The 12,750-nt window shown below is 40.3% G+C and overlaps 1 protein-coding gene across 4 annotated transcripts in view; it reads right to left on the bottom strand.

The window, feature by feature from the left end:
• LOC128987486 (brain tumor protein) overlaps positions 1-12,750 on the bottom strand; it is a 331,844-nt gene that overhangs the window by 89,483 nt on the left and 229,611 nt on the right. The window contains exon 2 of one of the 4 annotated variants that reach the window (XM_054408352.1): positions 4,418-4,490. The exons of the other annotated variants lie outside the window; for them this stretch is intronic. The gene's annotated coding sequence lies outside the window, so the exon portion shown is untranslated. The remainder of the gene's footprint in view (positions 1-4,417; positions 4,491-12,750) is intronic. 4 annotated transcript variants of the gene reach the window in all.

The following is a 12,750-nucleotide window of genomic DNA, read 5'->3' as shown; positions in this document are numbered from 1 at the left end:
GGATCCGATTGAAAAGAACTTTGCCCGGACTCGGCAAAGAAAAGTGTCGTTTCCCCGCGGCTTGTCTACACAGTCGTAATAACTTTACATTCCGCCGCGAACAACTTCAATCGACGACGCTTTTGAAATACTCTACATTAAGATTATTCAAAACCCGGATTCAATTTATTTTCACCGTCTTTACTTTTATAAGGATTCTCGACTTTATATTAAAAACTACGAATGTATCAATGGGCTACATAACTCTTCGAAGAGGATTAAACGTTGCGTTGCGAAGCAATTATGCCAGCCGTCGCTGTGATATTAATTATTCCAGTAACATGTTTACGTTCGGATATAATCGCAGCACAATGAAAGAACGCTGTTTAGATTAATAACACCGACGACCGGATGAGTGAATGGGTTTAACGCTCAGAGCGCCTCGCTTCCAAGATTGCTCTGCTTTTGTGATTTTAAACGGTATCAAACAATACTGTTATTCTTTCCAATTTAAAAAAGGGGTTCTCTCCAAGGGAATATTTTTTAATTACTTATAATTCTTTTAGAGTTTTAAATCCTTATAAAATCTACTGCATCTTAATATAACTCTGAAGTTTATTTATAGCCTAGTCTATTATTTTTATTTGAAGAGATAGACAAGAAATAAAACTCATATAGTTATGGGTACAACAATGGATGCCAATTAATGCTAAATTATTTTTCTAATTGCTTTTTATCTTAATAATGCGAACTCTTTATACTCTTCCAAATAGCTAATTAACTAAAAAGATTAAATGGAGATACAGAATAAAAAAGTTTTTATTAAAACTCACCCTAAGCTGGAATAATTAAACCTAAGGGGGGGAACGTAGGTTCTTTGAGACGGGGGAAAAGTTTGTGAGTTGTAGTACGCAATTAATTTGGATAAAATCCAGCAGCGAGCGCGGGGCTTTGAAGGTCGCAATTTTTGTCGACATTTTCTTTCTCGAAGGGAGTGCAAATCGTAGTCAAAATATGGCGATGATCGCCACAAAAGTTGTACGCGAGGGCGGGAGACTTTGCGAACTTGAACGATTCTTAAACTTCCCTGAGGACGGTTTCTGCTAGGTGGGGGCTGATAAGGTCCGTAAACGTTACATAGTTCAGCATCTCATATACTTTAGTAGACTTCGGGGGTTGGCTGTCATGGGAAGGAAACTCTAAAATATATCTTTCCCCCTTTACAAATATTTTTGTTCCCAATGTTTCCAATCCCCTTTGTAAAACTTTGTTTTTCACTTCTTACAGTTTTCTTGGCTCTTTTGGCGACCCGGCGAGTTGAAATATCACTAGGATGAAAATCTTTCTAACTTGTGTAACGAAATCCCGTAAATGAAATGTATTCTTTTGTAATAGTTTTAAGATTCAAACAGGTTTTACAGAGATAAAATTTCGTGCATGGAAACTTTAAACTTTCGTGATACTTATAGATCCTTCTGAAACCTTGACCTATTCAATTTCATGTCTTTAGTTTGTTTTCGATGTTTACAATTGTCTTTCCGGAAGGTTTAAGTATCAAGTATGACGTATGATTGTTTACACATTTATTGAAATGAACATAGGCCTAAGACATGGATACACACAACTTAACAGAATTTTCCATTATCTTGTTTACGTGCACATTTGTTGGTTTATTTGTAATCTTCCACTGCGGATTGTTGACTCTTAAATACTCATACATATTTAACAAGGGAATTGTTTGTATTGTTTCTTATTCCTTACAGAATTTGATGGATTCGCTTGTGTGGTTGTAGACTGGTAAATCGAAACTTTTCGTTACGGATAATTTAATTGAAATCTATTTACGTTGCCAACATTTTTATAATTTTTGTTTAATCAAATTCCAACATAACAAACGATCAAGGCACACGTCCTAAGCACTCGCAACACTAAAATGTGGAATATTTCTTATATTTTCAATATTCTGGACATTTTTCCATGATTAATTCAACTATACGAGAAAGTTGTGTGAACTTGAGTGCGGAACCAAACCGAAGGTTGTATTGTCGAAGCCTGCGAACATGACGAACACACACACTCGCAGTCTTATGTCATCCGACCCAGTAGATCTTGCTACAGTCACAGCCAAGTACTTCCTACAGGGGTTGCGCAACTGGACCAAGTGCGTATAAGGATAAAGTAAGCTGTTTTTTTGTTGCAAGTCTTCGAAACGTATATAAAACTTTCTACGATTTGATAAACACAAAGTGAATTTTATCAACTCTTTTCGTTTTGTGAGCCAAAATCTAAATAAATATTTACGTACTCAATTTTTTACTTTACGGTAGGCATCTACGGCCAGTTAACTGACGAATCGTTAAACTAAGAAAATAATAAGATAAATTATTCAGCTGCGTTGAAGAAATTCATCTGTTTGGATAAAATGACCCACAGTTGTATTGATCAACACACGCCTCGAAGATGAATTTATTGGAACGCGATCGAAAAGTGTGTTATTATCTTCAGTTATGATAACGCGGTCATCCCCAAAGACCGATATTCACTAGAAGAAAATGTTGATTAAATAATTAGCCTATAATCTAATGGTTTTTAGTATTATAAAACAAAAAATATGGCCGGGATTTAATCAACCCTAAAAATAATTGAAGCAATGACCAACGCATATTGCAAACTCCCACTACACGTGCAGGCCCCTGCTGTACAATAGTCGACGAAATACTCGAGTAATGATCTTCATTATTTCATACAATGAAAACGTCAATAAACATACCCCATGCGTACACCATACACCCCCTTCCGGTCACTCGAACACAACTAATGATGTTTGCCCTTGCAAACAAATCTGACCGAACATTTTGAAACTTAATTAAAAAGCCCAAAGAGTAAGCCATCGATTGCAGGGCGGGTGAGCGCTAGGGGCGGCGGTGGAAGGGTAGGCACAATGACCTTGTAGAGCGGTGACTCAGTGTGTATTACCATAACATACGTCGTCGGTGTGTGTGTGTGAGGGGGGGGGGGGTGCGGCGTGGGACCGCGTACACGCGTCGAAGCTTAACATCACATCTGCCCGTGAGTCATACTCTTTTGTGGCCCGTCGGGGGCGGACCGAGCGGGGTTTAAATGCAAATTTAACGGTTTAAAAGGCACGGTGGACTGATCGCTGATAAGTTTCACGGCTCAAAAAGTGCAGATTGCCACTGTTATGCAGATTCCGGACAAAGGTCGGTTCGTTAGACGTGTAAAAGGGTCAGCTGCCAAACAAGGACTTCCTGATAGATTGTTGGATAAATAGACTTGATCAACGTAAAATCGTTTTGGGGTGGAAAAGAGGTAGTAAAAACTAAAAATTTATTCACGGTCACGTCCTATTTAAATTTCGAAAATGATAAAAGTTAAACAAGAAAATTCGCCCACCAAACACAGTGCTAAGCTCCCTTTTACTCGTAGTAGCACTCTAAAAATTGCCACATTAGGCCAGGCGCACACAGGCGATTTTGAGTCGCGCAACAGTTGCCCGACTAAAATGTTCAACATTGTTTTAAATTGGAGTGCGCACACGAAGGAAACAGTCTGGGGACAGTCGCGCAACTGTTGCAACCGATGTTCCCGGACCCAATTTGCCAGCGACTGCTCTGCGACTGAATTGTTGCGGGACTGTCGCTCCAGGTTTGGTATCCATTGAAACAAGTGTAGATGCGCACACATGCAACTAAATAGTCGCTGTGTCGCTCAGTCTCACCCCAGGAGTTCAACTACTCGTGGCCAACACTGCCACTAGTGTTTGCTCTCTTGTTGTGTGAAGATTTTAGAAAATTACAAGTATGAGTGTGCGTGATGAGGATATATGATGTCGAACAATTAATTGAAGAAGTTGAGAAGAGGCCGACTATATTTAAAGTCATTGAAACTGTCCTTTCACAAGTCGCTCACTATATATATGGGATGAACCCAGTATCTTCTCTTTTTCTTTCGCGCGCGAAACTTCAGCAACAAAGCACATACTACCCCACTTCTTTTAATCTATGATACTACGGCTGCATGGTGGAAGTAAGTATTTACTTCCACCATGCTACTACGGCTGTATCATTGAAATCCATTCGGAACGCTGTAACGAATGTATTTCCAACACGTCTTAGATCCGCGACTAAAAAGTTGCCTGTGTGCGCACTCCAGCTCAACTGTCGCTAGACTTCAGAGTCTCCGAGAGAGTTGCGCAACAGTCCCCCGATTAGTCGGGCAACTGTTGCGCAACTCAAAATCGCCTGTGTGCGCCTGGCCTTACGATAGCCACAGTGGTATTTACACAAATAGCTATTTCCGAACGTCCGCCAATGTAAACAAAACAACACAACTCCGGCGCTACAAACATCGGACGAAAGTGAGTGAGAGAAAGAAGAAGTTGCGGAGAAGAAGAAGGCGGTGAGGACGATTTACTCACTCTCACTGCTGTTGCAGAACCAGTGGAACCAGTTGTGTAGCTACAATGGTGGTAGACGGTGGCGCTCGCTTACCTGCAATCAAACAGAACCAGTTAGCCTACTGTATAGCTAATGACAACCACTACAATGATACCTTATAAAGCTACTGGCACAACTTTACACACAGAAGAGGACATTGAAAACGCAGTGACTCGATGTAACAGGGGAATCACACTTCGCAGAACGCGAGGCGAGGGTCGTTATGACGCATCGATGAGTATTTCCCGCGAGTTCTGGAGTAATTGGTCTGTTATTTACACCGGATGATGTCAGCGCTGCTTCCCATAATTTGTAAAACTTGAAAAGTCAATTTGAGCTTGGAGGTGAATTATCTAGTTGATTCATATTCAATACCGAATCACAAACAAGTTGGTTGCCTAGACGTTAGCCAGCTAAGTGCACGGTGATTCATACACAGCACAATAATGTTTGTTCACACGAGTCTTAATCAACAACAAAAACTACATTTTCATTAGACCAATGCTTATAGGTAATACCAGTTATTGAAATACGCTTATCCCACAGATCCTCTCCACCATCTCCTGCTACAAGACTCTGGCCAGGCGAGGAATGCCCAGGAAGCGGCTGGAAGATATCACGTGGTTTGTAGGAAGCGAAGGTAAACCGCCGCGGAGCCTTGCCTCTATTTCTGTTGCCACCAGAGGAAGTGATAAGACAAACTGTGTTTAAGTAAGCGTCAAATCTGTAAACAGCGTTGGAGCTATTCTGAGCCTTTGGGGCCGTCCACCTCTGACCAGCAACAACGAACAGCGGCGCTCCTACACGCTACATTGGCGACAATCTGCAATGGCCAACTTTAGCATTCGTGAACAACTAACCGTGTTACAGACATCGTCAAAGGAACAAAAGTTCAAGTAGCTACTTAATAGCTTTACCCTAAACCTAAACTAGCTATGAAATGTGTTAGTGAACCTATTACTGTACGTTACCGTACCGTACATATTTCCGTAAAAGAGTTAGCCAAAATGTTCTTCGATGCGAATAAAAATTCCCATGCAGAAAAAATCTCGTACCTTAAAAGATTCATTTTGAGGCTGAATACCTTCTTGGATTTTTATCTTGTCCATGACTGATTTGTTTCGGTGGTTAGTTGATATTCACAAAAATACGATCTATAGTCAAACGTCTTATCCAGCATAATAAATGTCTGAAATATTCCATTGTCTTGAAGGTTCGATTACTGTTGAACTTTGAGGATGTTTTGATACTTCGTGATGTTCACTTGACAATGCACGATTTGTTGATGCCAACAAAAAGACAAACCAGTTGTCTGTCCAATTGTCCTCTTGCAATTGCAACTGATACTTTTCGGAAGTTGGCTGTCAGCTGATAGACACAAGAAGGCTTTTGACTTGCTCTCAAGCTTTTCTAATAGTAAAAATGCCCGTTGCATCTCACGGTCGTGAAGCTTTTATCGCCTTCTAAAACATAGTAAATGCAATTTTATTCTGATTTCCTTGGCGGTTTGGGCCATGAATTTTAGGCTTGGTAAAGTTTCACTTGTTACTGCAATATTTGCATTGGACGAAAGCTGCAATGTTTACAAGACTTTTGCTGTCGGTTGTGTACAAGGACGGTTGCTGCATTTTTTAATTCTTAGTCTTGACTGTTTGATCATTCATGCACTTGTTGGGTTCTTGATACTTTTGTATGCATAATTTATCTATTGGGAGTAGGCTGATCCACAAAAAGATGTTTCAGTTGCTCTAAACGTCTCTTCAGACATCATTAAATTTCAAAAATCGCTCTTTACCTTAGAGGTTTTATGTTTTTAACTGAATGTTTTGACACTTGGTGTATTTGTCCAGCACACAGCTCCCGAAGAGCTGGAGATGACCTCCTGGTCGGCCGGCCATGACACCCGCGTCTGTCTTGTCGTTAGCTTCTCCATTGTTCCCTCCTCGACCTCGTGGGAATGACGCTCGTCACGCTGCTGCCGCCATTATCTTGTGCTCCGGTCTCGCTTCAGTTGCCGCCCCCGCCTCCGTAACATTCCGACTCCAAACCATGTAAAACACTACACTGGTACACTGCTTTGTCGGGTTCCAACATTCCGTCTCCGAACCATGTAAAACACTACACTGGTGCACTGCTTTGTCGGGCTCCAACATTCCGTCTCCGAACCATGTAAAACACTACACTGGTACACTGCTTTGTCGGGTTTCAACATTCCGACTCCGAACCATGTAAAACACTACACTGCCACACTGCTTTGTCGGGCTCCAACATTCCGTCTCCGAACCATGTAAAAAACTACACTGGTACACTGCTTTGTCGGGCTCCAACATTCCGACTCCGAACCATGTAAAACACTACACTGGTACACTGCTTTGTCGGGCTCCAACATTCCGACTCCAGACCATGTAAAACACTACACTGGTACACTGCTTTGTCGGGCTCCAACATTCCGACTCCAAACCATGTAAAACACTACACTGGTACACTGCTTTGTCGGGCTCCAACATTCCGACTCCAAACCATGTAAAACACTACACTGGTACACTGCTTTGTCGGGCTCCAACATTCCGACTCCGAACCATGTAAAAAACTAGTTCCAAATACTTCGTCGTTAGTTATCGGTAAAATGATGTCTAGACCAATGAATTCATTTGTGGCAACATATAGGAAAAGTGAATGTGCAACAATTTACAGCAGATAAACTTTGTATAATTTTATGATAAAGAATATAATATAAATCCAGCGTTGAAAATATATATTTTTAGTACTTAAATTCGTGTGATTTCCAACTCATATTTAAAACCCCCATTTTCCTTTTCGGATTCGGAGAACAACTTTGAATAGGCTACCTCTTTTCTATGTTATTGGCAAACCTACAATATCGCGGTATTACGTCAAAGCTAAGAGCAATTAGTGTTTCAGTGCGATAATCGGCTTAATAGTGAAGGCAGATTAATCAGCCAAGATTATGTACACTTTCTATGCATAAACTTGTCATATATTACTTCCCTTTTTATGTTGTTAGTGTAGGTTTTGGAAACACGATCAAACAGATGTTCAATACAGTCAGTAATACACTGGATAGCATTTTATCAGCTTTGGAAATACGAATAAAACATTTTACAACCACAAAAGTCAAATCTCGATTTGATAGCATTTCACGCATATGCGTTGAAAATACAAATTCAACCGCTTGAATTTTCTGTCAACAAAACTATAATTTGATTTTTTCATCACAATCAAGCTAAACGACAACCCCTGCTTGATGTCAACGCTCAATAGCATTTAGGCGGGACTCGCCCATTGATTGGACGAGACGTGCCTGTTTTTGGTCAAGCGGCAAAAACAGCGGTTCCAATTCAATTACGCGGGAAGGTTCAACAAGTCGCAAGAACTGTGGGCTTTATGATCCAATGTTCGGACAAAGTAGTTTTCCAGCTGGCTTGTGATAGATGTCCAAGGACACTGGACAGCGCGGTCCGCAGCGATCCGTGGACCGTGGCCAGTGTTGCCAATTCGAGGGTTATCCTTTTGGAGGATAAAATTGAGCAAGGTTTATTTGGAATAGATTATGTTTAAATCAAGAAAATGATCACAGCAAGAGATATGCATCACCTACGAAGTCTAATAGACCTAAACAAGGTATTGAACTCTTTAGATGATATTTACTTGCCAAGACAATCATCAAAAGAATAGGCCTATACCTTACTCTGGAGTAAAATGATGAACTACATAGCGATAAAGCCTTGCTATATTCTCTCTTTCCACCATCTTAGTTAAAGATTATGACCCTCTAATTTGTTTGAAAAACAAATCCGGGCATTGTTTTAGGTTTGAGTTTGAAAGTGATGGAGGGTATTGTGATGTGATGTAGACTATGTGTAGGTAAAGCTATCCGCAGCGATCATCTGGTAGCGATTCGATGATGTCATCGGTGAAATCATCATCCAGCTGCAGACTTAACCTTCCAATCACGGCCTCTGTGCATGTAGCTGGAAGAAGCGAGGGTTGCGAATAATAATACAAGACCCAGTCGAGACCAATATAAACCATGACATAGTTGTTCAGATAAACCAAGTATAAGTATGGTGAATGATGTAAGAATTAGATCAACTCTTTGTTCAACTGTATAAAACACTGCGTCGCTTCTACCGAGACCGACTCTATGAAACAAGTTCTAATATACGCCACACCAAATTGCCTTGAAATACGTTTGTACGCAAAAACAATAATTACCTAATGTTTCTTTTTCAACCGGAACCGCAAATACCCGCTAATAAATAATAATTTCCTCGCCTTCGCCAATACGATAGCACCGAAGGTAACGGCGGCCTTCGCAAAGTAGAGCCATAAAATAAAACTGAGACGGCCGCGACCTACGCCAACAAGAAAGACCTTCCACCGCTCTGAGTGCGAATCGGTGGTAATTATTGCGTCCATAAATAACAGTAGTAGCTCGGAATAGGTGTGAAATGTGCAACTTATGCAGAGTAGTGAGGCCGAGTACACGTGAGTGAGAGTGTGTGTGCAAATGCACGGTGAGTGAACCTGCACAACGCGGCAACGTCGCAGTTCACCGTCCGCGATTCCCGCGCCACTCAGCACGCATGCAAATACGACGCGAATAGCAACAACCAATAACAAGCAAAACATATGCTCGGAATGGCAACATCGCGGGGACAAAGAGACGCAGCGGGATCATGAGATTGTGATCGCGCATCATCGGAATCAACCGTCTGTTAAAATATTATGTAAATTGCAACGGCTGCACACTAATCGATTCATACCGTGCTGAAGAAGAATAAAATACAAAGAAGTGCCAAAGAGCGCGATCATATCCGCAGAATCGAGATACAAGTTGTGGATGTGGAGGCGTTCAAGCATTTCCCGCGTTCGGCGCCACAACTTCATTACTGGAGTCACGCGACCGCTTTCAACACAATGTGTCTTTTTGTAACGTATTTTAGGTTCTGTAGATACCGGGTATACAGAAAAGTAACGAGTTTTTAAACAAACATACATATAATAATCTTCAACAATTTGGATACCAAATTTGAATTAAAATGGGTTGAATACGAATACACGTTTGTGAGTTGTGAGTTGTGAGAAGTACAGTATACGTTCTCCCACCAGCAAGGCGCTAATCCTGTACAATCCGTCAACAGTTAATCCCGCCGTAGGATGCAATTACGTCTCCGGTTTCTCGGAACGCGACTCCAGACGAGACGAGAACAGCAAAGACCAACCAATTACACTACACTGCACTTGACTCGTGTTTTATGTCATCGCTTACGATCCACTCAACCAACTTGTACTTTAGTTTTACTGCAGGTGTAATACTATATAGAATTAGTGCTCGTTACATTAAAGTCGAGTATAACCTTTAGTGGTCTGTGTTTTAAAATCGACAAGTAGTTTTTTCTTAGAATCCAAAAATTGGAAAATCTATTTACTCACACAATACAAATTGGCGCTGTCAAACAAAATCCCTACTCAAAAACAACTGCGCCACAAAACAAATGCATTCATGGAAGAAAAATAGGCACGACAGAGTTTGAATGATGGTCAGAATTGAAATGCCATCAATATGAAAGGACAACGAAATTCGTTCGGGGCACTTACTTGGGTGAGCCAGTTATGTTTATCCGATTTATTCAAATACTCTTTACGCTTTCAAAAGCGTATAGGATGTGTAAATGCGACTATTTATTCAGAAGTCTTTTGAATGCTTAACAACGATTGTGTAACGTTCTTACAGTTCTATGACTTTACTGTTACGTATGTGTAAGCTAACGTTTTGGTAAATTGGTTTCCGGAATTCTGCACCGTTAGAACTGCATAGTTATGTGCAAATTAAAACTCCTCAAACAGAATACTGTAAAACGAATCTGTATATGCAACTTCATACTTGTATCTTACAAAAGAGCTAGCGTATAAAGTACCTAGGTAGTGAAAGACACAACCATCGAGCGCGGTTGGTTTTCCCACCAATCACCACGGCCAACGACCTACCAAGGTAAGGAAACAATGAATACACAGTAACTATAACGACTTTAGTTATTATACTTCGCAATTGTCTTGTTTCGTGAATTGCGTGGTATTCTCATTTTTTTAAACCCGAAGTAAAAATTTTTTGTTTATTCACCAAACCAATTTATGGAGGTTGAAATGTCAATATTCAAGCTCAAAATAATTCAGGCAGTTTTATAAAATGTAAAATGATTAAATTTATAAATCCTTCAAAATAAAGGGATAATTTAAGTGGTAATTAATTTGCTGGATAGGCTACATGTCTATAATATTCAGCAGATCAATAGTGTGATTTTGTAGGCGTGACTGATATAAACATTACACACGTTCGCGCGAACAAACAACCCTTTTGCTGGCTCGATTAAATTTATCACATTTCAATTGCAAATCAGAGATCGAACGACGTGACAATACAGCGCATTAAAATTAAAAACCAGCATCCAATCATGGCGGTCCGGACAGTTGAAATCTCATTTGAGTCCATTGTGTCAACGTAGTGACATGCCAGCTGTGACTGCGAGGTACTACAGCTGGACAATCAATCAGCTGTTAATGAACCTCCCCCACCCCCACCCCTTCCAATACACTACTGTACCTCCCCTGCATGTGCTCCATGTTCACCAGTTGCATACGCAATGAGCTCATATTCGGTGATGGTTTTTGTTAAAAGAGTCAGATGTTTATGGTTGGATAGGCGATGTGTATATTTAATATTTATACTTTTATAATAATGTAGGATTTATATTTTCATTTTTAGATTTTAATTTATCAAGTGGAAAGACATATTTTGCGATTTTAATTACAGATGCACTGATTGTTTTCTAAATAATGCTCATAGTGCAACAGTTGGCCTTTAAGAACACTTTAATATTAATTTATTTTAAATTTTAGTGATTTTACAAACATTCAAGCTCTGGAGTTTATACAGAGTAATCAACTGTCAGCGACGAATCCAAGAATACGTTGACGGTTGTGAGGAGAGGAGAGGTGGTCTTGAAGAAGGTCGACGATTAGAGCTGGCAAGTGTCCCAGTCGTCGACAGATGTGTGCAAGTGTCTAATTGAACCAATACTTGGACCTTGCCGCTCGTTTCCGGCCTTAGTATCCGCCTTTCCAATAACAGCAACTCATCTAGAAACGTTACATTATTGTATTGAAACTCGAGGACACGCTATAACAACTCAGTGTAATGGAATTGTAAAGAAATCGGTTGACTTAAAAATACAATTTTTTTAAAGTCTATAAATTAAATTGAACTTTTTTATTGAAAGATAAAAGGGTTACCGTAATTAGTTGCAGAACTCTAAGACAAAAGTTGCGATGAAAAGAATAAATTAAGAAATATTCCCGAATCTCCGAGTTGAGAAGTATCATAATGGAAAGTATGAAAGAAAACTCGGTCGATTAGTTTACTAAACGACTTTCCCTGAAAAATGCGACTCACTTAAGATACACCGCGGTCCAAATTTATTCTTTCCAGCTTCTGAATTTCATTGAATACGAAATTCGGTTCGCAAATGGCATAATTTAACATCTGGCAGAGCGATCCGGGCTAGGCAGTGTCAACTCGGGGTGTAAAGCGGGGTGTTGAAAAATAATTGATCGAGCGACATCGACTGCGAACTGCGAGACAAATCAGTCAGCAATGTTCGCTTCATCTACCCTCGCGGAACAGTCCATCACAACATCTCGGGGGAGGGAACTTCAGCGGCTTTTAATTTATTCCGTCACTTCTCCAGTTTCATATTCGACATACCCTCGATCAGCGTTCACCACCTCGCCGAAAAAACAAGTGGTGATATACAGGTCAAGGGGTCGTGTGATTGCTGACATGGGCTAGAGAGGGTACACTTCTCTGTCTGCTTGATTAAACTACCAATTTAGGTTATGATTAAAAATCTTATTTTAATTACACTGCGGGGCCGGATCGTAAAGCGTGTTTATGGCTCTTGTCTTCTATCAAGGAGTAAGTTTTCATTACAGTACTTTACTTATAGAAAACCGTGTAGCCTTTACAAACACATGGAGAATTCATGCTTACTAATTATACTCTGTGTATTATTAGCCTACCGATCTTATGACATATTATAACGAACAAATACCCTTCGATGCGTCAAAACACAGTCTTACCACGCCACCAGGCCTACTAGCATTCATTTGACAACAAATGAATAATTCAAAGCAGTAGATATCGCGTGAAAGGAGGTGCCGCAGTTTTATAATTTCACAGGTCTAAAACGAGACAGAAACCATAGACCAGATCGGCTCTGAAGGTCGACCAGTT

The sequence above is a fragment of the Macrosteles quadrilineatus genome, unplaced genomic scaffold, assembly GCF_028750875.1.
Source record: "Macrosteles quadrilineatus isolate MER2022 unplaced genomic scaffold, UCM_ALF_1.0 Scaffold_2__2_contigs__length_208266976, whole genome shotgun sequence".
NCBI lineage: Eukaryota > Metazoa > Arthropoda > Insecta > Hemiptera > Cicadellidae > Macrosteles > Macrosteles quadrilineatus.
Note: the sequence above shows the minus strand (reverse complement) of the source record. Positions and strands in the feature narration are given on the sequence as shown.